Source organism: Prionailurus viverrinus, chromosome A1 (genome assembly GCF_022837055.1).
Source record: "Prionailurus viverrinus isolate Anna chromosome A1, UM_Priviv_1.0, whole genome shotgun sequence".
NCBI lineage: Eukaryota > Metazoa > Chordata > Mammalia > Carnivora > Felidae > Prionailurus > Prionailurus viverrinus.
In genome coordinates, this window is record NC_062561.1 from 56,691,882 (window position 1) to 56,719,614 (window position 27,733).

Below are 27,733 nucleotides of genomic sequence, written 5' to 3' on the forward strand. Positions count from 1 at the left end.
AGGTGAACATGTAAACGTTTGTATTTGTAGTTTGAGTTTGCACTGAGATTGTAAAAAATTTAGATTGTTATAATGTTTAATGTTGCCATAAATATGAATTTAGTAATTGTGTAGCCTTAGTCAAACACCTGAGTTTCACATTTTCAATATTCTGGAATTCTGAATGTAATAAGTTGAAAGTTAAAATATTAGTAAATTATTAATAAATTAGCAATACTATTTTGCACTACCCTGACTATATTTTCAGTAGAGTGCATAAGAATGCATATGTTTAAATAGGTTAAATACCATAAAAATATTTGAAACTAATTTTCCTTTAATTGAAGAGGAAAGTTCACAGCCATTATCAATTCTTCTTCTTAACAATTGTATGAAATATGGTAAATTTTATTAGTTGTAAGTTTTTTGAGGGAAAATATTTTTCCTGTCTTAGTTACCAGTCTATACTTGCATCCAGCAAATTTCCCGAAGAAACAGTGGATGCTCAGAAATCTTTGCTGAATAAATAACTGAATGAATTATTACTATCTTCATGATACAAAAGAGATCACTATGCCCTTTGTAAACTACCAGAAATCTCATAATTAGATATTCATTTATCTATCCTGTGCCTTTAAGTTTCAAAATGAAAGACAGTATCTGTTAATTATTTCTGCATCCTGATTCCCAAGCTTGACTCTTGGTAAAAAGCTTTCTGGTGCTAGGGGGAAAAAAAACATATGTTAAAACAACATATGCTATTTATACATCTTTATTTGTCACTATTTTCAAATAATTTGTTATTCCTAAAGAGAGTTTCTAAAATAAAACTTGATGAGAAAACCTGACTTTCACTTACTGAAATGTGACCTAAAGGACCATTATTTCTGTTTTCCCTTTTGGGATAATATATCTAAATTTTCACTCAAAGAAAGTAAAATTAAAAAAAGAAAACCTAAGCTACAAGACTATATATATATATATATATATATATATATATATACACACACACACATATACGTATATATGTGTATATATATATACGTATATATGTATATATATACACACACACACGTGTATATATATACAATGAATTATTATTATGAAAGAAAAACTAAGCTACAAGACCATATATATATATATATATATACACACACGTATGTATATATACAATGAATTATTATTATGAAATTATTTTTAAATTGTCAGAGAACTTGATGAATAAAAACATTCAAATCATTAAAAAAGAATAATTGTAGCAAGTTACATGTCCTTGTTTTGTACTTTCTTGATTAATTGGATATATATAAATCAAAGACATGCCTAGAAGGTAAGAGAGTAACTGAAATTTCCTCATCTTCCAGGGCTGAATACCTTATTTGAATGTATATGTAACAGGGCATTATTTTATTATTTTATTTTTTTAAATGTTTATTTATTTGAGAGAGAGAGAGCAAGAGAGAACGAGACAGACTGTGAGCAGGGACAGGCAGAGAGGGAGACACAGAATCTGAAACAGGCTCCAGGCTCCAAGCTGTCAGCACAGAGCCTGATGCAGGGCTCAAACCCATGAACCGTGAGATCATGACCTGAGCAGAAGTTGGATGTTCAACCAACTGAGCCACTCAGGTGCCCCTGTAACAAGGCGTTATTAAAAAGTTATTTTCACTCAAAATATCAGCAGTTATGAATATGAGCAACAAATTTACTCTTCTTGGAATCAACCTGATGGGATGAGTACACAGAAAATAATTGACCACTTATGTTTTTCCTTGGAACCACCAACTTCCTTGTCTGTGAACTCAGGTACTACTTTCTAACATGAGTTACTGCTGGCAATCATCAACACAATCAGCGTTCATTTCTCAACAGTCCTATCAGATTTTATACTGTGTAATCTTTTATCACAAAACACCCTTACATTTATCAATCAAATACATTCCAGTGTGCCACCAAAGAAAATAACATATACTATTGTTCTTTAATGAAAAGTACATACTCTTTTTCATTAGATATTTTTGACTTTCGGGACGGTTGCCAATGTCCCTCTTTACTGTGAAAAATGCTGCCATCCACAGACACTTATACCAATTTTGATTATGTTACCTGTCCCTGGTTCCCACAAACACAGTGAATCAGAATGGAATTGATGTATGCCCACTGCTGAAGCCATGAGATTCTCTAGAACTTGGAGTGGGACTTAGAGCAAGCAAACACTATCTCTGCTGGTATCTTGCATGGTAAAGACAAAAACCTCAAAGTTACATAGAGATCCATTAAGCTGCCAAATGCAATAAAAAGCATATACGATGGGATATATGATAGATACTGTGTTTTTACATTTTGTAGAGTAAAATCTATGTTGTTTCATATAATTTCTTTGTTATAGAATAGTGCGTGGAATTAAGAAAATTATTGGCTTTTTTGTTGGACGAGTGTATAGTGGGACAGTGATCTTCAAAAGTCAAATCATTTGAGTAATTTAAGAAAGTGATTGGAATTGAAAATGTACACTTTAAGGGCACCTGGGTGCCTCAGTCGGTTGAGCATCCAACTTCATCTCAGGTCATGATCTCTGAGTTCGTGAGTTTGAGTCCTGCGTCAGGCTCTGTGCTGACAGCTCTGAGCCTGGAGCCTGCTTCAGATTCTGTGACTCCTTGTCTCTCTGCCCCTCCCCCACTCATGTTCTATTTCTCTCAAAAATAAATAAACATTAAAAAAATTTTAAAGGAAATGTACACTTTATGTCGCCTATCATATTTCAAATTAAAAGCTAGCTCTTATGCAGCAGAGAACAAAGATTATTTGTGAAACCATGACTATTCCCAAGACTTCCTTCTCTGTACCCACTACCAACACACTCACCTTCACTTCATATGGAATCTCAGCAAGAAGGGAAGGGCTACCTGGATATAATTAATTATAGATATCTTACTGTATTATTGGAGTTACTCTAAAAATCCAAGGGCACAATGTGACTTTAGGTCTAAGTGTTTTGCACCAGAGACAAGAAATAATTAGTTAATGCTTGTAAACTGAGCAATTCTAGCAACAAGAATCAAATAGCAATACACAGGTTTTTTGTTTTTTGTTTTTGTTTGGTTTTTTTTTTTTTGGAATATGCTTGTAACAGGTAATTATCAAAGGAAACAGGAATTTAACAGTATATAAGAATATGGAGGAAAGAACAAGTGTGAAGACTTAAACTATTCTTAGAGGTAAACTTAAGCCCTTTTCTGGCCAGTGGTCAGGGGGCACAAGAAGGCAGAATGTGTTGTCAAATCCTTGGAGCAGCTGTGGGTGAGGAATATCATCTGAGGACTCCAGATGCCTCTCTAGAGCATGAGCCCAGGCACGGGCACCCACTGCAACTGCTTCTCTGAGGGACTTGCCAACCTTTCCACCCCAGACATTGCCACCAGGACCAGAACGGAAATAACCTTCAAGCTGCCTTTTTGGTTGTCAGCACCATCAGGAAAGCTGATGGGACCCATGTGTGCAAAAGCATGCTTGCCTATTCTCCATGGATGAGGAGGACATCATGCCCCCTATCAGTACCTCTGCCACTCGGACACTGCCTTTTGATCACCTCCCTGCACTGTTAGTCCAGCATGACCCCACTCTCCACTTTCTCACTGCCTGAGGCAAAGGATGTGCAGGGGCCACTGGTGTTTGCAGAGCAGCCCTCAAAGAAGCCCTGCACCAGCTGTACTGCAGTGTGTTCTAGGACTCTGTGACATCACATGTGGGCACATGTTCTGTCAAAGGTGAGCCATGCAGTTGTTTAAAGATGAATTAGAAGTTAATACTTACAGTTTTAAGGAATTATAAAAATAAAACAAAATTACAAAAAAAAAAAAGAAAGAAAAGAAAAGATGAGCCATGCAGGCACAGAAGTGTCCCCTGGTCAATACCAAGCTGATGGTGGTGGTGAACATTGTTATGGCAGAGCAGATCAAGAAGCTTTTCATCCATTAAGCTCAGTTCCTGGAAGGACCACAAGGGCAACCTTGCCTACAGACCTGTGCAGTGCCTCAAAAACCCCAGCTGTCTGCCTTTCCTTAAGATGAACCTGGAGGCCCACCTCAAGGTGTGTGAGCATAAGCGCCCCACCCCAAGAACAGGTACATGGTTCACCAAGGCCCAGGACACTTATGGTATACACCTGGAGACTTGCTGCTTCCAGGGCTTGAAAGAATTCTTGCAGCTGACAAAATACCACTTCCAGATTTGCACATGGTACTAGTGTGGAAGATCCAGGAGATGCTTTCCTGTGCTCTGTGCTTGGCAAGCTGCAGGAGAAGCTGGTGAAGAGCATCAAGATCGAGTGTGATGTCCTAAATGAAAACCAGAGCAAGCTCAGCAAGGGTGTCATGGAGTTTCATAGGGGTGTGACCACGTTGAATGACCAGCTGTCTTGCATCAGTGCGTGCCTGACCATGGGAATCCTAAGGACCCCATGATCTTCAGCAGATCTTCCATTCAAAGGACTCTTCCTGGGCCCTGTCTGGTGTCTTTGCTTCCATTCCACAGGTTACCTGCTCTTCAGTGGCTTCTCCAACAGGACCATCAATGTGTGGGACACATGTATCACCTATAAGTGCCAGAAGACACTGGAGGACCGTAATGGCATTGTGCTGGCATTCCACATCCTGGGGTGCAAGCTCTATAGCAACACAGAAGACTGTGCCACAATCTTGTGAAACATCTTGTAGAAGATGGCATGACAGCAGTGTGAATGCTGGTTTTCTTAACATGGCATGCTCTTCAGAGGCTCCCTGAAGGCCATCAAGGTCTGCAACATCTTGGGCACCCAGCTGAAGTTGAAGAAGCTCATGGCCCTCAGCCATTGGGTGTGGGCCCTGATAGTCACCCAGAGGCACCTGTATAGTGGCTCCTACCAATGAAAATCTGGAACATCTAGACCCTCTACTGTATCCATATCCTACAGACATTTGGCAACAACATCTATACATGTGATAGAACACTACATTGTCTATGGCACATAGAACTCATTCATGTGGTGGGGGGGGCATGGACCTAAGGAGCAGGTGTGGACCCTGACAGTCCACAGGCACTGTGTACGCCCTTGAAGCCCTACCAGACCCAAGTCTTAAGCCCCTGCTATAACCAGTCCCTCAGGGTCCGAAGTAAAAGCAGCATGATCTGTACATAATCCCTGCTGTGTCTCCAGGGTGCAACATGACTGTGATGGTTGTGTCCCAGGGCTGACTCTTCTCAGGGACTGTGGGCTGCACTGTGAAGATTTGGGCTTGCTTGCTGACAGGAAATCCAGACTGAGTGTTGGCTTCTTCTGGGGCAGGCTGGCCACATGGGTAGTCTCAGCATCTCTGCCAGCTTTGTGGGGATAGGCGGACAGGCTCAGCCTGCCCAGTAGTGCCCTCCCTGCTCTACACTCAGCAAGCTTCCTTCTGCTTGGTCCTGCCCTCAATGCTGACAAAACAATGCCCAATCCCTCTCTCCAGGTGCCGGGTTGGATGCTCTCCTTGCCCCACCTCTGTCCCTACCTCAGATGGACTGAGGGTTCTTTTACTGTTCTTAGACTGTATATAGATTTGATTACTTCCTGATTGAAATAAAAACCTCACAGAATATGAAAAAAAGATGTACTAAATTTAATCTGAACAAAATATTTAGAATTGGATTTAGTTAGACAAAGTGTTCATCAAGGTTGATCAAACCACAAGTTAATGTTTATAGTATTCTTTTGAGGTGTTTGCCTGGGCATGGAAAAAAAAATAAAGTGAAATAGATGAGTTGCTGATTTGTGGGACACATGATTTTAGTGTGGAAATTTAAAGTAATTTTTTAGTCTTTAATGTAACAAAGATGATACGTATCTACAAATATGAGAGTAACAAATATACCATGGTCATTTTTACAGCCTTTGGTCTTAAAATATGTTATGTATGTGGTGCATTCATATGCTTTTCAATCACATCGTCTCCCTAATATTGTGCAGTAGAAGCATGTTGCAAATCTAAAGTATAGTGGAAAATGTGTATTTGATATTAGAGATTGATCTGCTAATATTCGTACAAAGACTGCATTTAAAATATACACTTATCCCAAAGGTGGCATTTTACCAATTTATGAGTTTCCAGTTGTAGTTGGCAAAGCTCATAGCCTGACCTAATCAGCACTTTAAAGTTGTATCCAATGAAATCCAACATAAGCATCTGTGATAGCTTAAGCAGTATGTGTGGAATTATTTTTGGGTTATGTTTTCTTCTGCATGGTTTAAATCTAAGAGCTATTACACAAGAATTCAGTACAAAAAAAAAAGTGATTCTGATCAACTCTCTGCTCTTATAAATCCCACACAGTTGGGAGAGAAATGGATGTTGTACAAAAGATTCAAATGACAACAGCTGCAGACAAGCTGTGCATTTGGCACATTCTGACTCTTGTTATAAGCACATAGTACAAGTGACAATTGCTTTCCCTTAATCCTGTGATTGTGGTCTGTACAATTGGAATCATCTTTCCGTAACTTTTGGACCTCCTACAGACATCTATGTCCCAAATTTCATCTTTCATTGCATTACATCATGGTATTGTAGCAGTGTGCCATGACCCTATAAATTGATATTTTATATGCTGCCTCTGTATGCACTTAATACTGATAAAAAGAAAATTACTCATAACAGTAATAGGGTGAGACAGACAAATAAGACTTATTTAGAGGTAATACAGCCACACTCAATTTTATAAATGTTGATATTTTTTTCTTGTTAGTTTCAATTCAGCAAATATTTATTATAGCCTACACTATGGGAGATAGGAAAAATGTAATCCCTGTATTCAAGGGGACAAAGCTTGCACATGAAACATTTAAATGTAATCCAGCACAGTACTTCTGTGCTAAGATATTTGGTGCAAGTTTTAAGTTTTATAGATATTCTGAAATGATGCAACTAAGGGTATTTTTCAGGTAAATACACTTGCCTTTATGGTGGCATTTTCTTAGCCAATCACGGTAGCTGCATGTACTGAGCACATACCATTTACCAGACACTACATATTCACTCATTTAATTATCCCAATTACTGTGGGGGTCATTTAGTACTCTTAGACCATTAGGTCACAGATGAAAACAGAGTTTGAGGAAATTAAATATGTCTCATCGTTCCTTGCACTAAATTCAGAGAGGATTCAAGACCAGGACTCTATGATTCCAGAATTCATTTCCTTAAGCCTTCGCTATCTTGGCTAATCAGGTGCTATTATGCACAATATGTGTTCTTTTTTTCTTCACCACCTTTACTGAGATATAATTGACATATGGCATTGTGTAACTTTAAAGTGTACAACATGCTGGATACACTTATATATTAAAATATGATTAATACCATAGTGTGAGTTAACACCTCCATCACTTCACATAATTTCCATTTCTTTTCTTGTCTGAAAGCATTTAAGATCTACTCTCTTAGAAACTTTCAAGTATATCATATGGTATTGTTATCTACATCACAATGCTGTATATTAGATCCCCAGAACTTAACAACTGGAAATTTATATCCTTCTACCAATATCTCATCATCACCTCCCCACATACACACCCACCCACACCTAAACCGCCCATCCCTCATCCCTTCCAGGCCCTGATAATCACTATTCTAATCTCTGTTTCCACAAGTTTGTTTTTTTTCATATATTTTTTAAAAATTTCTCAATATCCATAGAGAAATTTTGCAACATGGGACATTTTTCAATGTCTGGAGAAGGTTTTGTTTTCATGACTGGAGAAGGAGCTGTTCCTGCATCAGGTGAATAGAAGCCAGAGATCCTGCTAATCCTCCTGCACTGTACAGGACAGCTGACTCCCTTCAACAAAGATTTATTCTGCCAAAAGTGTCAAACAGTGCCAAGGAGACCTTAGGTAGGTCATTCTTTGTTGCAGAAGGGTATCTTGTGCACGATTGCTTGGTTAGCCTCTGACCCCTACACATTACATTGCATTAGTATTCCCTCCTCCAGTTATGCCAACCAAAAATATCTGCATATATTAACAAATATCCCTGATGGTGGGGTGGATAACATCTTTGTTTGACAGCTACTACCTTGGAGTAATTAGCTCATAGAAAAGTGAGGAAGACAGAGAACTAGGCTTGCCCAGATAGCCATATCTCATGTAGCTAAAAGAGGAGCAAACAAGGTTCTTTCCTGAAACAGAGCATCAGGAAATTAATTTTGCCTAGGTTGGTTCATGGAGTCTTCACTATAATCTGGCTGTAAAATAGATTTGAAGAACACATAGGGTAATACCAGTCATGTAGGAAAAGGAAAGTCATTTGATTGAAAGGGAGAAACTTGTGCAAAGTCTTAGCAGACAATGAAACATGTGACAAATGCAGGAAGTGAGAGCATGTTCATGCACTCATCAATAGAGCGAGAGCAGGTGTGATGGTTAACTTTGTGTGAGGGTGTTTCTGGTAAACATTTGAATCAGTAGATCCAGTAAAGTCAATTGTCCTCCCTGATGTGAGTGAGCCTCATACAATCAATTGATGACCTGAATAGAACAAAAAGACTGAGTAAGGGGAAATTTCTGCCTTATTGCTTAGGCTGGGACATTGCACCAGCTTTCAAACTTCTACTTAAACATTCCTTTTCCTTGTGTCTTGAGCCTGCTAGCTTTTGGACTGGAACTTATATCATCAACTCTATTCTTCTCAGACATTCAGATTCAGACTAGTGTCACACATCTATTATCCTGGGTTTCCCAGTCATAATCACATAATCATGTGAGCCAGTCCCTTATAATAAATCTCTTTAAATCTCTCTCTTTTTCTTTCTCTTTCACTACGTATATATTATATGTATACATATATACACACACATATATATGTGTGTATACACATATATAATATGTATATAATATATATGTAATAACTACAAGTAAGGTGAAAAAACACACTTCCTATTGAAGTCTACACATCCTATTCATTCTATTTCTGTGGAGAACTATGGCAATAAAGGAAGTGTGAGGTCACGTAGCAGAGAGACCAGGTTGGAGAATGAGGCTGGAGTCAGACTCCTCAGGACTCATGTAATAAGCTGAGACATTTTAACTTAATTGTTTAGTCTCTCTTTGTTTTTAAGTTTATTTATTTATTTTGAGAGATACAGAGTGCATGCATAAGCTGTGGAGGGGCAGAGAGAAGGAGAGACAGAATACCAAGAAGACTCTGTACCACGCAGCTAGATATGGGGCTCAAACTCACTAACTTTGAGATTATGACCTCAGCTGACATCGAGTCGGATGCTTAACTGACTCAGCCACCCAGGCACCCTAACTTAATTTTTGAATGATATTCTAAAATATCCTAAAGGAAACATGAGCTACTCTAAAATTTTGATATGTTTGTTATTTTCCATGTGCTACCTGCCAAAATAACGAATCCCAATATTGGGTTAGATATGCTTGTTCATGAATTTATTGGTTTGAGGAAAAGGGTTTTGTTAACAGTGTAGAGTAGAGCCAGGTTGGGATAAGCTGGGGGCTGAATGAAAAGTCCTTTTGCTGGAAATGAGCCGAGAGATGATAAGGATAGGCATGGGTTTCTAATCATAGAATTAAGGAAGGACAGTTTAGGCAGCAGGAACAACACATAGGGGATATAATAAAGAGCAATATTTAGGTAACAGTAACTCTTCCCCATTCAACAATGTGTCATACAATCTACTCTTTGTATCCCAACATGGCTTCAAAGAGGTCATATTTATGTTTCATTTTCCCAAGGGCAAAGATTGCTTGAGAACGTTAACAATATGTCTGTTTTCTTCACTTAAATATTTTCAGTTTCTAAACCACTTAGGTCACATATAATTTAAACACATAAAACATCTCTCCCCTTCTACTTTGTTCTTGGTACCAAGTATGAGTTTAAAAGAGCTCCCCTACCCCCAAATGAATACACAGGTTACTTGTTTCTTACATACAATAACCAGCTACAGTTAAGTATTTAAAAGAACACTTATTTGGAGGGCCAGATTTATTCGCCCCTGGAAAAAAATTATGAAACTTTGATAACTAGACAAATTATTATCTGATATTATCCATATTTCTCTCCATGAGCTACATAACACATGTCTAGTAAGAAAACAAACACAAGAGCTAAGAGTTAGCAAGCAAGAAGGTTTTCTTTTTCTCTGTATTTTATCTAAGTTAACTGAGTGAGTCCAATAAAACCTTCGAGGCAATCATTCCTGAATTATTATATGCTCCCCACTACACCCTGGAGACACATACACTGACAGAAATACAGGTGGCTGTGGAGCACTTCACTTAATTGGACCAATGTTATGAGCTAACATTAAGCTCTAGTATGACAGAGATTGTTTTGGCAATTCAGAAAATCTAGGATTTTTACTGACGAGTAAGTAAATAACTGTCTGAATCACGTTCTTCATGATCTTTAGAATGGCTCCAGGCAAAAATGGGAATTAAAAGTCTGTCTTAGCAGTTCTCACCTCGCCACCTATCAAACTCCTCTTGGTAGAAAAGACTTAAGCTGATCTGTTTACAAATGTGCACGATTGAAAATCAGTGTGTTGCTTCTCTTAAGTATAATGTTTTTTAACCTTATTTGTAGTTATAAGTAAAATGTTCTGTTCAGTTTAAAAGACTCATACTTTTGAAGTAGGTAGGTTAAACATTGAGCTGGCATAGATACCTTTCAGCCTCCCCTATCACTCTAGCTTCTGTCCCTGCCTTCAGGCCAACCACAGAACAGTGGCTTACCACTTAAGACACAGGTGAACCATGATAGAGTGTTACAGAGATATTATAGAAAAGAGGGGAGAAAGAAAAGAGGGTAATTAGACTTTGAAGAGTGGTTAGCGCTCCTGGGAAGTTAGGTAGAAACCATAGTTATGCCCTCCTGCATTCATCTTTTATTTTGGGAATGTCACTGATGGCTGAGATTTGTGCTATGTTCGTGGATTGATGGATTGACCCTACTTGATTTCAGAGCAGGTATGGTATGTTGCTGAAATATGTATTTTTCATTTTATACTTTCTTCTGAATTATGATTCTCATAAATCACATTTCAAAAGCCACGTTGTTTATGAAAAAACTATATATAGATATAAACTATAGTTACATATATATACAATAATATATATATATTACTGAAATCATGTGGAAATATAAAAGTTTAATAAGTTTAGTCACAACATTAGTAATTCATTCTCATATACAAAAGAACCTGAAAGAATGTCATTTCAGGCTGAATTTGAGAACCAAATAACAATGCATTTAATGCTGATCCATGGTCTGTCTCTGACCAAAGAGGAGAAAATATCCTCTTACAGTGCACCAAAATTTTGTATTTTTCCATTCTTTATAAAAGCTGACATACCAAATAAAGTTCAATCAAGAAATGCAAAAGAAATCAATCAATTTTACTTTTACAGGGACTATGAGATAATGTCAACACTTCCTCATTCCCCCTGGCTAAACTGTTTTAAATGTTTAGCTAATTTCAATGTTATGCTGTTGTCCAATAGAAAGAACCAAGGCTCTATTGAGAAAGATCTGAATCTAGGACTGGGGCAGGAAATGTAAAAGATGAACCATGAACATTTTCTTGTGCTGTGAGTGAAGAAGTGCTTAAGACCAAACAAACAAACAAACAAACAAACACCACAACAGATGGGACTATGTCAAAGGGACACAGAAGTTAAGTGAAAAAGCTTCCAATGTCCAAAGTCAGAAAGAAATTAGCAACAAAGTAAAGTATTATCAAATTATAAACTACAGTATAAATGAATGTCTATAGATCCATACTGATATAAATAAATAATTGAATAAATGAATGAGGAGTAATAGACAGATCTACTATGAAGAAAAATTCCAAATAATTTGGATAGATACTTCCCTATCAAAGAGATGGAGTGCAAATTCTTACACCTTGAGTGAAGACCACATGTAGTGACATCCTTCCAAAAACATGGTATGCACACAGGGGGAAACAGGTAACTGCACAGTGGAGAAATTTGACAAATGTCAGCCAGATGGTCAAGTTTAATATGAACAGTGATAACTTATGCTGATGTACGTACCCTTGATATGATGTGATGAGAATGTTACCATGCTGCAATGGTCCTTCATCGCAAAATCATAGCCCCAGTTAAATCATGAGTGAAACATCAGACAAATCCTAATGGAAGCCCATTCTTCAAAATACCTGACAAGTACTCTGCAAACTCAAAAACAAGAGAAGACTGAAAAGTTGCCCACAGCCAAACTGAAATAGAAGGGGACATAATGATACATCGTGGGACCTTGTATAGAATCTTGTACCTGGAAGAGGACATTAGGTAAACACTATGGAAATGTGGTCATATTGTTGACTTAATGCATTGACATTAGTTCATTAACTATAACATGTCTTACTAAGGAAAACTAAGCGTGAGGTATATGGAAACTCTGGACTTTATTTTCACTTTTTTTCCGGAAAAAACTAAAATATTCTGAAATAAAAAAAGTTTATTAAAAATTAAAATGTAATTACATTTTAGTTCCTCAATCATAATAACCACAATTGAAATGCTCAATATCCACAGGTAGCTGTGACTATTGGATGGCACAAATATAGAACATGGCCTTAACCGCACAATTACACCTTGTGCAGTATACCTTGTGCAATTATACCTTGTGCAGTATACCTAAGACTGGGCAGTCTTATTCTAGACTTATTTTTCAGTTTATTTCGTCCCTCTTTTCACTAACCCAACCTCCATAATGAAGTTTAAAGTTCTAGATCTAGGGATGAAAATACTAGAAGATATATGCCTGATCTTCCTTTGCTGTTTCCACATTTCAGATATTTACATTTAGTACTCTTACAAATTTGAAACATTTGGTCTTAAGTAATTATTGTCCCCCAAATTTTTAAAAGTGTATTTGGTGTCCAAAAAATATTATGAAGGGAGGATAAGATTCCAAAAGTACATTTAAATACCTTTCCATTGGTTTCTTGGGAATTTGATAAATACTGTGGTTTTCCAGATCATGAAGCCTCTGAGAATTTTGCTCATGGCACAGAACTGCAAATCTTTATTGGGAAGATTTTGTTAGAAAAAAATCTGACTGCAATAGTGTCCATCATGTTTATTACAGATAAAAGATTTCCTATATCATCCTGAAATAAAATCTGGTACCATATATGATATTAACACAAATGGCCACAAGCATTTTTAATGCATGCAATCTGGATGTAGCATTCCTAGTGTAACTGAAACCCAGAGCTCCCATCGTTTCTGAATATGTTTCTTCAGGGGATTTAGAGGAATTTCTTCAGAAGAAATTTCTTTAAGGGAAAATTTGTTTTCATCCCTACAGCAGGAATAAAAACAAAGAAATGAAAAAAAGGGGAACCTGGGTGGCTCAGTTGGTTGGGTGTCAGACTTTGGCTCAGGTCATGATCTTAGAGTCCTGAGTTTGAGCCCCATGTCAAGCTCTGTGCTGACAATGTAAAAGATGAACCATGAGCTTTTACAAGCCCAGAGCCTGGATCCTCCTTCTGATTCTGTGTCTCCCTCTCTCTCTGCCCCTCTCCAGCTTGTGCTCTCTGCCTCTCTCTCTGTAAAAAAAAAAAAAAAAAAAAGGAAAACACTGTAGAAATGTATAGGTTTATTTACTCTGTTTCTAAATCAATATAAGTCAGAACAATCTTTTAATTTATACTGAAAACAATAAGTTCCCTACTCTACATAAAAGCAGTATTTTCCATTAAAGTATTATTATTATCAGGAATAATCTGTCTCTTTAGACTATGGATTATTTTCAATGTAAAATTTTCTTTAAGAATCATTCTTAAAATTGCTTATTTTCTTTCACAGAGGTTCACACTGTCACATGACAGCTTTCTTATAATTCCAGAAATGGTGTGGTTGTTTCCATTAAATTAGAGTAATTTGCTATAAATTAAATAAGAATTATTTTCATATATTTAAATAAACTTCTGACTAAAATATTACAATTCAGTACTCTGTAAAATTTATTATATCACCACAATTCCACTTATAGCTATCTTGTATTGGTTTTGAGCCTTCTATTTGCTGAAGGATATAGGACATTTATGTATCTTGGTAATTAATGATTAAGCTTAATTGGGTCATTACTGTGGCACATTCCAATTTGTACCTGTCTGGTGAATTTCAGGACTTGATTCTTAACACATGTCTGGGATTTCCTGAAAAGTTCCTGGAAGAGAATTTATGCTAAAAGAAAACTTGAGCATGTACAATTTGATCCAGTAAAAAGGTCTCACACCTCACAAAAGCCACAGGAGTCATCACATACAGTCTTATCTGCCCCTCAAGAAATATGCCTAGCCTAGCTCCATAAACAAGTTAATAGATCCTAGAGAAAGGACCATTAATTAAATTGGGAACAGCTTGGGGCACCTGGGTGGCTTAGTCGGTTAAGCGTCCAACTTCAGCTCAGGTCATGATCTCACAGTTTATAAGTTTGAGGCCCATGTCAGGCTGTGTGCTGACAGCTGTGTGTCTCCCTCTCTTTCTGCCCCTCCCCCCCTCAGAAATAAATAATAAAACATTATTATTTTTTTTTAATAAATTAGGAACACCTTCCCCCCAGCCAAATTCTCGAAGACACTTGGTAGGGTAAGGACTTGTTTCTGTATTCTTTAAAAGTCATCCAAAAATCATTGTGGACAAGATTCCAGTTCATTCACTGATGGTGGTAGTGGGGTGATGATGGAAAGCAGTGACTTTAACGTCTGTGACAGTGAAGGACTTGGAGAGACAGGGAAGACACAGCAGTGATAGCTAGTAGACAAGCTACAGGAGCTAGTAAATGAAGTTTTGGGATTATAAAACACACCCTGGGACATCTTACAATACTTGGAACGAACTTTGAAATGAAAGGAAGTCCCTGTTTCAAGTGAGTATCAGTCACTGTTCATGTATTATGTTGTACACCCTCTAGTTGGTGAAGAAAACAAAACTGATGTATAGAGGTAGGGTGATATAGGATGGTTGTGTTTTGAACCAAAACATACTGAACACATCTGATACCTTATGGTGTAGGAAAGCTGATTTTATAGACCTTTTTTTTTAAGTGTATCTATTCATTTTGAGAGAGAGCGTAAAAGGGAGGAGCAGAGAGAGAGGGAAAGAGAGAAAATTTAAAGCAGGGTCTGTGCTGTCATCACACAGCCCAACGTGGAGTTCAATCCTACAAACCACACGATAGTGACCAGAGCCTAAATCAAGAGTTGGATGCTCAACCAACTGAACCACCCAGGCACCCCTGATTTTTTAGGCTTTCTTAACATAAAAGAGTTAATTCATGATTCCAGTGCACCTTTATTTCACCACTTATAGTTTCTTAAATGAGAAAAGAATACAGAGTTTCAACACACTAAATTTCCATACTAAGTTTGTTCTGCTTCTCTTTTCATACATAATGATCTAAAGATCACTTACTTTTGGAATTCAAGGAAATAAAGGTGAAATCAGAAACAGGGCCCAATATCATAAATTGCCCCATCGTACCTTTACTTCAAAATGGTCCCATAGGATAAAATATATTCCATCTTTTCCTTCTTCTTTAGTAAAGGTATATGACTTTCCTGTCAGAACCTTACAAAGGAAATGAAATTGTTGATATAACCTAGTATGCCCCAACTGGATATAATAGTGCTTTAACGTGAATTTTTAGTCTTTTCTCTTATTTTGTATGACTTGAAAATTTTCATTCTCAATTTGTCACCCACATGGGAAAGAGGAAAACTAAAGAGTGCTGAAACACTGGGCTTATTTTCATTATCACAACAGCCATTCAGTTGGATTTCCGTGACTCTCCTTCCTTTACATCCTTTACTATCAGGGATTGTTATCAAGCCCAGGTTAACTTTTTCAGGGAAGATAAGGAACAAGTGGCTGTTTTCTATCCATGGAAAGATGAACATATAATCAGTGATTCAACAGTAGAATGATACAGGCACATTTTAGCAGATGGTTTATACACAACTGAAGGGGGGGTGGGTGGTGATGTCTGTAAGAAATAGATGCCCAAGTGGTTGTGATTTCAGTCACTGTTCTATCAACCCATGATTTTAAAAGTCAAGTAGGGAGTCATATTGTTTTTCAATATATTTGCATGTTTGAATTACCTGCTAGAATGTGCAAAGAAACTGTTACCTAAAGTTTACTTTTTTCTTTTTTTTTTCTTCTTTTTTTTTTTTTTTGAGGTTAAAAGGATACACACAAACCTCCAAATGTTTTGCTGGTGGTGGTGGTGGTGGTAGGTTGCATCTTGTGTTTTTTAAGGAGGTAGTTAGTGTTGTTCTCTCACATTCATAATATGAAGAATAACATTTTATAATGAAACAAGAAACTTAGTGGTTTAATTTCCCTTTACTTTTATATTATTTTTTTTCTCCTACCTAAGACTTCTTAAAGGGGGAAATAACATATATAGTAAGGACAAAACAAATCCATTTAATTTTTATGTGAAGAGTTAAGGACTACTGTCATTCACAAGCCTTATGGTCATGAAGAAAGTCATTTTGTCTGTGGGCACTTACTTTATTTTCATTTAGTGAAAATTAATGCACGTATCAGTTTTCATCAGTTGAGTACCAAGTTAACTTTGTAAACAACAGTGCTTGTAGTATATAAAGATTAATACCACAACTGACACACTGGCTCCAAAGAGAAGACCTTCAAATACATTTTCTTTTGCTCTCTTTCAAGGTTATAAAAATTACCTAATTACCTTCATTTTCGGTTCCAATACATAAAGAGTTTGGACATGTCATTACTCCTACCTTGGTCACAAGGCAAACTACCACCCTGAGAGTTGGAGACAGGTGGATATATAAAGTCATGGCTGGGATCTGCTTATCTGGAGCAGAAGCTCCTGGAGCCATAAACTGGTAGAGACACTTAAATGGTAATGTTGAAGAATAACAGAGGCTGAGTGTGCTCTACTATGAACAGGAGAACCAAATGAGAACCGCAGCATTGGTGTGGGGAGAAGCTCTCAGTTTCTTGGGCTTTGCCTCCTGCAACTCATGGTGAAGAAACTGAGACTCATGTACTCATGACTCTTCAGGGGAGTAAAAGAATAATCCTTGTGATACATGTGCAGGTTCTTCTCCATAGTAAAAGGCTACTCTTCATGAGGGAGCAATTTTTTCCAGAGACTTTCCCCACAGATGTAGAAGTGTACTTCTCCCACTCCAACCCCATTTATCCTTCATATGTCACCAAGAGGGAGAAAGACAGAAAGCCGTACAATAAGAAAAATGTGTGAAGCCCAGAGACATATGCCCACTAAAGTCTGTGGTTTAATTGGAAGACAATAGGATAATCTTCTTCTCCCAAACATTTGCCAGTACACCAACAGGACTCCAGTATAATCATAGTGGATTACAGCTGAAAGAGTTGCAAGAGGCAGACTTAACATGAGAAGCAATTCTTAGCAAAGGCCGAAGTCAAGAGGAGACAAAGACGAGGACGCTGGAGAAACTTGAAGTCTCTGATACTGTAACTACAACAACATGAAGAAGAACAACACTCAACTTTTAGCAAGATTAACATAAATCCCCACACTGGCATTCTCTATTTACCAGTTCCTGTACCAGATACATGTCCAGGTTTCAAGGAAAAGTTATGATGCACACTAAAAGACCATATAACACACACACACACACACACACACACACACTGTCTGAAAGTGCAAAGCCAGCACCAGGACCAGCCTCAGATACGAAATAAATGCTCAAAGAGGGAATTTAAAATAATTAAAATGGTTATGCTTAAGGTTTATAGTAGATCATGTAGATAGCATACAAAAATAAATGGGTACTGGGGCACCCGGGTGGCTCAGTCAGTTAAGCACCTGACGTCAGCTCAGATCATGATCTCATGGTTCGTGAGTTTGAGCCCTATGTCGGGCTGTCTGCTGTCAGTGCAGAGCCTGCTTCAGATCCTCTGTCTCCCTTTTTCTCTGCCCCTCCCCCACTTGTGTGTATGGGTTCTCTTCCTCTCTCTCAAAAATAAATGGACATTAGAAAATACTTTTAAAAAAAGAATAAATGGGTACTACATGTAAAGCAATTAAAATTCCATGAAAGTCAATGGGATATATTAGAATTCAAAAAAACACTGTAGCAAATGAACTGTGTCTCTTACGGGCTTATCAATTGCTGGATCATATGATAAGAATATCTTCAGTTTCATTAGAAACCTCCAAGCTGTCTTCCAAAGTGGCTGTACTGTTTTGCATTTCTACCAGCAGTGAATGAGAGTTCCTGTTGCTCCACATTCTCACTTGCTTTGGCTGTTGTCAGTGTTCCTGAATTTGGCCATTCTAATATTTTTGCACTAGTGCCTCATTGTTCTTACTGGCATTTCCCTAGTGAAATATGATGTAGAGCATCTTTTCTTCTTAATTTGCCATCTAAGTGTCTTTGGTAAGAGGTCTGCAAAAGTCCTTAGATTTATTTTTTTATTTTTTAAATTTATTTTTTATTCTTTTTTGATGTTTTTATTTTATTTTTGGGAGAGACAAAGTACAAGTGGGGGAAGGGCAGAGAGAGAGGGAAACACAGAATCTGAAGCAGTCTCCAGGCTCTGAGCTGTCAGCACAAAGCCCGATGCAGGACTTAAACTCACAAACTGTGAGATCATGACCTGAACCGAAGTCGGACACTTACCGACTGAGCCACCCAGGCACTTCTGAAGTCCTTGGACCTTTTTTAAATCAAGTTTTTTGTTTTCTTATTGTTGAATATTAAGAGTTCTTTGTATACTTTGGGTAACAATCCTTTGTCAGATTTGTCTTTTACAAATATTTTCTCCCAGCTTGTCTTCTAATTCTGTTGACATTGTTTTCCACAAAGCATAAGTCCTTCATTTAATGCAGTCCACCTTATCAATTATTTCTTTTATTGGTCATGACTTTGATGTTGTATCTAAAAAGGCATCACCATACCCAAATCAAATCTGGAGATTTCTAATGTTATTTTTTAGGAATTTTATAGCTTTACATTTTACATGTAGGTATGTGATCTATTTAGAGTTAATTCTTGTGAACAGTGTAAGGTTTGTGCCCAGATACACTTTTCTGTCATGTGGATGTTCAGATGTTCCAGGACCATTTGTTAAAAAGACTGTCTCTGGTCCATTCTATTGCCTTGCTACTTTGTCAAATATCAGTTGACTACCTTTATGTGGATTGATTTCTGGGCTCTTTGTTCTGTTTCACTGATCTATTTATCTATTCCATTGCCAATACCACACTGTCTTTATATGACAAATCTTTGCACTATAAGAATTAACCTATAAATATTTGAAGTTGATTATCTTTTGGCTTAGATTAATTTATTCTTCTTAATCATTAATTTACTGACTTCCAAAGCTACATATTTAGGATTTTCTTTCTGTCAATAAAAATACACTATGCAGAATTTTGTTGAAAATAAGAAAAAGTAAGAAAAAAACATTATTTTGTTAAGAGGGAGAGAAACTTGTTTTATTCCCTGAAGTAGTATAACATTATATTTTCAATAAATACGATACAGCTTTTAAAAGCTTTGGGAAACCCTGAAGTATTCTTTAATTGTTTCATTGTTTCATATTGCATATTTTAATAGTACCTAAAACAATGATTTGTTGTGACTGTTGGGAAATGCATATGTATTTTCACAAACTATTTCAAATACACACCCTTATATGTAAGTATTGCACTCTGTGTTTTCAAGAATGATTGGGTTTGACTATGTTTGAAATTGTTTGATAATTCAGAATTCTATCTATTACATTTGATATCTTTTGTTTTTATTTGGGCCCATACTGATTTGCCTCTCTTCAATATCTCTCTGAAGGGGCTCAGAACAGCCCCCCAGAATGTGCCACTTTGGCATCTGGATTATTTTGAGCTGAAGGCACTTGAGACCCTGAAGATTCAAGAGAAATTTTGTCCCTTCCTTAACCACAGAGAAGAATCTAAATTGGGGGCCTTTCCCAGAATAAGGATTATTAAGAGATGAATTTTTATCTGAGTGACCCATCTGTATGGTAAGGCAAACACCTAATTACCAAATACCTGCTCTTCTTACCACCCTGTGTCGTGCATTCCTTCCTTCTGAAGTCCCAGAATCCGGCCCCCTTCTTCTTAGTCCAGAATGATATATAAACCTCATTTTTCCTGTCTTTGGAATTTCCATGTCCGTGTGGATTTCCCCCATGTAGCTCTTCAGTGTGATTTTCTCTTGTTAATCTTTCTCATGTCAATCTGCTTCTTAGTCCAGGTAGAAGCATCTTTGAGGGGATAGGAATCCTTGCTCCCCAACATCTTATCATTTCCATCCATAAAGGAATTTTACTGCTGTATCTTATCTTTCCTCAACTGTTATCTACCTCCAAACTACTAATTTAGAGCTTGCTAGTCAATATTCTTCTGCATTAAATCCCCAAATACAAACACTCCTATTTTTAAATTTTGAGGTTCTAGTTTCAAGCAGGAGAATACTCCACTGACTTACAGTCTACAAATTTAAAAGTAGAACAATTTCGGTGATTCCTTGGGTCTTCTGGTCTTAACAACTACAAAATACATGGAAAGGGATAATAACAGCAGATAGAGATCGCTGAGCAAATTCTAGCTGGCAGCTCAGTGCTAGGAGCCAGTCAGTCTCCATTGATTTTTAGTGTGTATGCTCCTTGCTTACTCTAAAGCTGATTAAAAGAAAGCAGTGTCCTTTTTACTTTTTGTGTTGGGACACCAGAATTTGATTAATTTCAGATATATCCCATGATATATTTGATATTTTGTAATCCATGAAACAAGGGGAGAAAATCCAGACATAAAAATATTCGATATTTCTGGGCATTCAGGCCCAACTATTACATAAAAGTAAAATATTGCTATATATAAAGAATAGTTGGAGTTTGTGAAACATGAAAATGTGAGACTTACAGAGAGCCTTTACAAATTAGGCATTAATTTAATTTTGAAAACTATGTAACTCAAGATAGACTCTGCTATTTGCCCAAATATTTCATGGGAAAAGGTATTTTTAAATGATTTATTTTGTAGCTTCTTATATGTTTATATTTAAAATATTTTAGCATTATCATAAAATATCTTAAATAACAAATATATAATATGCAAGCTTCTTCAAAAAATAATAAAATGCATTGCAATATAAACAGAATTTATCATGATGTATGTGGAAGAAAAAGGCATAAACTATTAAACTTATTTTAAATCCAGTGCTTGACTTTCCTCAGGTATTAGGTATTTCAATTTTTAGGTTTTAAAAGTGATTACTCATTAATTTGTGTATGCAAAACACTCTACCTACAAAACAAAACAAAAAAAACCCACCTTAAAATGTAGGTAATAGTTGAGAAGAAGAGACTCATAATAAGGAGTAAAGGCTTTATATTTTTTGACTAAAATCAGAGAAATTAAGTTATAATTAGGATGTGAAGATAATAATGGCTAGATTAGTTTATTCACAATTAGAAAGTAGCAACTGACACAAAGTTAGGGCAACACATACCTCATTGACAAATTTTACTTAAGCTCATTTATGGTTTTACTTGTACATCAGCCCACTATTAAGAGGTCCTTATAACAACAGGCTCCAGAATCTGGCCCAATTGGAATACAAAGGCACTCCCATTTGCCCCACACCTTCCTCACCTTCTCTACCCCAAATCTCCTTCACTGTTGTCACAGTAGAGGCTTTAGCAATCTCGTCTCATGTTTCCTGGCATCTTTGGTAACACCTGATGGTCATAAAATGTCCATGAACTTGCAAGAAACTATGTTACTTGGTTTTATACCATGTGCCATTTAGAGTGGTAATTATTGTTGTAGAATTAGCTCTATGTTCTTGTGGCCTGCGTTTCTTCCAGTACAGAACATATGAGCCACTAACTTGGAGGTGTGAGTGGAGACAGAGGTCTACTTTTGGAGTGACACTTCTTAGACAAAAGTAAGACCCTGGAAAAGGGTGGTGGGCTCCTGTCTTGTTGGCTTGTTTTTCCTGGAGCAGAATATTTGCCCTATGAACAAGTTTAGGTATGATGGCAACCAGGTCCCCACTATCCTTAGTCTGTCAAAGCTGTGGTAGAGCCTTAGCTCTACAAGTGGAGACTGGGTCAAAGAAGAAATCCTACAAGGACTTGGCTGCACTCACCTATAATTTATCCTTTGTAACATAGCTGAGTGGAATGAGAAATGCTAGTAGCCTGCCTATCTCATGGAGATGCCATAGCCTTCAACTTTAAGTTGGGTGAAGGAAGGAGTTCTGTGTTCTTGGATGCACCCATCCAGAGTACACTTTCTATTATGCTGAGCTAGAGAAGGAAGATAAGGAGCATGCTGTGGTATAAATGCCATCCTGCTTACTGAGGTTTAGCAGGCATTTTAAAAATAAAGCCTTCTTTATTTTCTGTATGCTTTTAGGTCAATTTTCAGAGATGTTCTATGGTTACATTTTTTAAAAAGAATTTTCACCAGTTGTGCCTGTTTCATTGGGGAGCAAGTCCCTGTAGCACTTCACAAAACTATTTTGAAAGTAGAACTCTCTCATGAAAACCTTTCATGGTGATAAAGTTAAAATAAATGTATGCAAACCATATTATACTTCTCTGATTTAAAAATACACAGCATAATGTATACCTTTTAAAAGAGTTTGTACCTATTGTTTTACATAAAAATTATTCTTTTACTTGGGATTTAAAATATTTATTTAATAGTCCATTTTAATCCTCATTATTTTGCTCCTTAATATATATATGTATTTTTTCTTCATAAATGATTTAAACTAAGGAGAATTAGGAAGCATTCCTAAGTTCATAAAGTGGTAAAGCCAGAATTCAGTTTCCATGGTATCAAATTTGAAATTGATTGCTCATTGTTGCTATGTTCTAGTAAATTTACGGATCAAGTTAATGTGATTAATAAGAAGTAACCAAACACATTCAAATGTGTTTTTGACAGTATCCAGTATAGATTATCTTAGTTTCTCATGCAGTTTGAGACTAGGTCACCTGTAATAGGACCAATTTGAATTCACTGATGTGGTATGAAGATTATATTAAGTTGAAAAACATCAGAACAAACAGAAGCTACAAAAAGTAAAAAGACATATACAGAAAAAAAAAAAAAAACCCTCACCTAAACTTTTTTTGCTGACTTAAGCAAAGCTCCTCCCCCATAAAAAAAAAAAAAAATGCATCATAATTCTCCTTTTCTGGAGATTTACAGCCAGAAAGGAGAGGCACCACTCACGCTTAGATAAGAATTTACATAAACACAACCTTATCAAAACTTTCCTTGTCTTCTACTTGTTTCTCCTCTTGTTTCTCATTGGTTTCTCATCATTTGCTTTCTATTGAGGTTCTAACTCCCTTTCTTCTTATGATGATATATAAGCCTTTGATTCTAGCTGTTCAGGGAGTCACCTCTTTATGTGCTCCCATGTAGGAGAATACATTTTGCTTTCTTTACTGTTAATCCGCCTTTTGTCAGTTTACTCACAGACTCCCAACCACTAAACCACTAAACCTTAGATGGTAGGTGGAAAGTTTGTTTCCTTCCAACTCCTGTTTTGGAAACTGTATTGCTGCACCATGGGTATCAGATCAACTGGACAGCAATAGTTCCAACTAGAGAACTATGAGGAAAGTAATTTGACTTCAAATTGAAAATTAGTCACTGGTAGAATAAGATCCTGATTGTGGAGCAGCCAAATGCACATAAAGATGTCTTGGGATGTGCTAAAAAGAAGAAACAAGAAAGAGTATGTAGTAAATCCAACTGTTAGGGCTAAAGGATAGACTAAGGATTCTAAGGCAAGCAAAACACTGAAAATAATAGAAAGATTTGTTTGTGCATTAAGTCAAAGCCAAATTAATCAAATGATGTAAAAAAATACCTCACTGAAATTTTGTCACTCTAAATATGATGCATTTTTTTTAAACATGGTAAAAGTATATTAAAAACCCTATTGGAAAATTTGGGGATTATCAATGTCCTCCCCAGATTTCTGTGAATTTCTAGGATCTGGTTACCAGCTTATGTTTTCATGGTAAATACTTGGTGCAAAATCTTTCTCCTCTTGATTTAGTTTAGATTACTAATTATCATGCAACTCCTTATATGCTGCCTCTATACTGTAACATAGTCTGACAAGGTACTGGATCCCTTTGTCTAATTTTTAAAGCAACCATAAAGCAGCATCATGAGAGGAGCCAGGGATGTGGCATAAGTAAAGCTTTGGAGTGATAGAATTTTATAGCATAACATTTTAAATAGCTTTAAAATATGTTTATCTAAAGTTCTGATTGGCTTACAGGTACTTATAATCTTATATAGTTTAATATGTTTTGTCCATTTTTTTCCATAGTAATAACTGAAATAATATTTTCACAAGAATGATTTACTCATTTACATTTAACCTCAAACTTGAAGGGAATAATTAACTTCGAAATCATTTTATTCTACCCTGTGAACCATGCAACATTTGTGAAAACTAAAAATTATCTGCCGTTATATCACCATGACATAAGTGAGTAAATTTTGTAGCTCAAACCTTCTTGGTAATGCCTTAAGCATAAATGGAGATACCCAATATTCTAAGGAAGATTCTGTCAGATTTTATATCAAAGGGTTTATGGTAAGAGATCCACAGTTTGTATGAGATAAAGTAAATAATATTTTCTTACGATCATAATGTGATAGCACATTATTTTCTCAGTAGATGCATACACATGTATGTATAGTTTGCCATGTATCTCATTAATCTCTTTACATCTCATATTTTGTATACTTATTAATTTATACTTCAGTCTTATTTTGAAGGTCCACTTTAACCCTCACATTAATATAAATTGATTCCCCATTACAATCTCACATTCAATTCTTTATTTTCTTTATGTATCATAATAATTTGAATTGCCCTCATATTTAAATAATGTTTAGCATGTTTCCCTATCAGTATAGTTTAAGTTTCATAAAATGCAGACTATGTATATTACATCACCATGTTATAGAATCTCAAAGTTATTTATAACACGAATGAATATCTAAATAACTCTCAAGTGTTTGCTTTCATTTTTTTAATATAGTATTTACGCATTTAGGATTTTCAGGGTTTATTTTTTTTCTCTCAGTATGATTAATGATGTTATGAGACAAATGAATTTTTAAATTTTCATATTTGTTTTGTTATACTTGTTTTCTCATTTGTTAAGTGTTGCAGATGTGTTTTTGTGTGGCACCAAATTAATTTGCATAAAGTAGCTATTTTAAATCATATCCATATGCTACATTAAAAAATTGCAGTTTATTTATCCTTTGTTGATAAATTTAAAAAAACATTAGTTATAAACAAAGAAAATTTGCATTTACCTCATTAGTGCACAAGGAAAAAAATGTTTTGACCATTTGAGGTTATTTTGTAATTGTAAAAATTTATTAATGAAGACATATCCTTTTCTTGTATCTTTTTCTTTTCTGTGCCTGGTTTTCTCAAAACTGCTGCATTTAAGATTTATGTTGGCCCTATCCTAAAAATATAAAATCCAGATACCATTGTGGCCAATTGAATATAATTTCCACAGGAATAATGGGAGAACCTGAACATCTGTATAAATTTGTATAAACCAAAGTTGACACAAACTCTAACTTACATAGCACTTTAAGTGCCCCTACCACACACACTCACATGGAAACACATACATGACAAATGAAAGTAAAATCTGAAGGAAAAAATTAACTGCACAGCAACAACAAAATCAGGACTATTAGCCTTTATCACTGTATCTGAAAATATTTATTTAATACTCTTTTAAGCTTTTCTAAGTTTATTACAACCAATTACAGAAAGAAGGGAGGAAGGAATAGGGAGGAGTAAGAAAGACAAAAGAGACAGAGAGACAGAGGCAGAGAGAGGAAACGTAGACATTGTTGAGCCAGTATTGAGACATTCCTTATGGGTGACACAGGTTTCTGGACATTTTGCAGAGACATTGTCTACCTCTGTCCTAGACTATTTTCAAAGATATTTGTTTAACAATCAGCCTAAGAAAATATAAACTGTCTCCCTTTGGAGCTGGCATGCTCACTGCCTTTTATAAAAGGTTTGAGTTTCCTAAACTAAGCATGCTTTTCATATAATGCAAACTATTCCATTTGCCAGCATCCATTTGGACCCATCTGATTGACTGCCATGTGGCATAGGGGGCTGAGGAAAAACCCTGATGCTCATGCTGCTTTCATTGCCATTAGCAATAAAATTCTTTGTCTCTGACCCATGTCTCATGTTTTGCCCACATCTATAAAACTGTAGCAAACTACTTTGTGAGCTTGCAAGTAGAGCAAAATTACACATCTTTCATGGTTGTTGACAGTTTTAGCAATGATGATGGAATGCTGATATATAGTATTTGTGGAAACAAAGAATGTAGGCTTTTTATAGGTTGATTAATGGAATTTGAAGTAATTTCATCAAAACTGATAGTGAACACATTGTCCAAAGTGTTATGGTCTAGTGGGTAATAAATAGTCTTCTGTTTATTTCTTATAAATGTAGACAAATTTGGTATGAGATGGGACTCTGTACTAAACAATAAGTCAAAGACAAGTGACCAAGTGGTGTCCTAATTGTTGGTAACAGTTCTCTGAGAGTAGTTCTTACCAATCAGTCAGTCTCAGCTCCACCCCATTGTAACAGCCAGCATTAATTTCCGTTCTGAGTAGACCAAAAGTTCCAGCCCATTTCAGACAACTATAGGTTCATCCTCAGCATAGAATCATGGGATAACCATGGGGGTGGGGGATCTGGAAGCATTTACAGGTGGTTTCCATGAGAGATACAGGACTTAGGGTCACCTCTTATTGTTTTTATTAGAATTGACAGTAAGGTTATGGAAAATGGCTATCAAATCATGATCTAAACTGACTGGTGAATGATATACCCAGCATTTAATTTTAAGGCTCTTGCAAAACTTATGGAGAGCTGTGACATAGAATTTTGTATGAGGGGCACCTGAGTGGCTCAGTTGGGTTAAGCATCTGACTTCGTCTCAGGTCATGATCTCACAGTTCGTGAGTTTGAGCCCTGCGTGGAGCTCTGTGCTGATAGTTCAGCTGGAGCCTGCTTCGGATTCTGTGCCTCCCTCTCTCTCTCTGTCCCCCCTACCCCTGCTCGCTCTTGCTCTCTCTCTCTCTCTCTCTCTCAAAAATAAAACATTAAAGAAAAAACAATTTAAAAAAAATAATTTTGTTTGAGAGGAAAAATATAAGAATGGCTGTATAAGACAAAGTATCATCATCAATGGCTTCTGTCTCCAGTACCTATTGGCGTCTACAGGATATCTTCATCAGATGCCAGTGTTGCTATCCCTCCACTGCCACAAAATTGGCAATTTGTTTTAAAAAAAACAACAATTGTAAATACATATTGTTTTAAAGCCGATAGATGATGCTTACACCACAAGTTTTAGTGGGGAAAAGTTACACATAACCATTTATAGAGAACATGTACTGCCTGAGCTCAATTGCATTCAAATGCATGTGACTCAAAAAATGGGAGAAAAGATATTTTTAATTTTTTTGTTTATGTCTGAGCTGTGGCATTATATGTGACTCATATTTTGTTCGTGAACCTTTTTAAAATTTTCTTTAGTGTTTATTTATTTTTGAGAGAGAGAGAGTGCAAGCAG

The 27,733-nt window shown here is 36.4% G+C and overlaps 1 pseudogene; it reads left to right on the forward strand.

The window, feature by feature from the left end:
• Positions 1-3,786: 3,786 nt before the first annotated feature.
• LOC125163662 (E3 ubiquitin-protein ligase TRAF7-like) lies at positions 3,787-5,280 on the forward strand (annotated as a pseudogene).
• Positions 5,281-27,733: the final 22,453 nt, after the last annotated feature.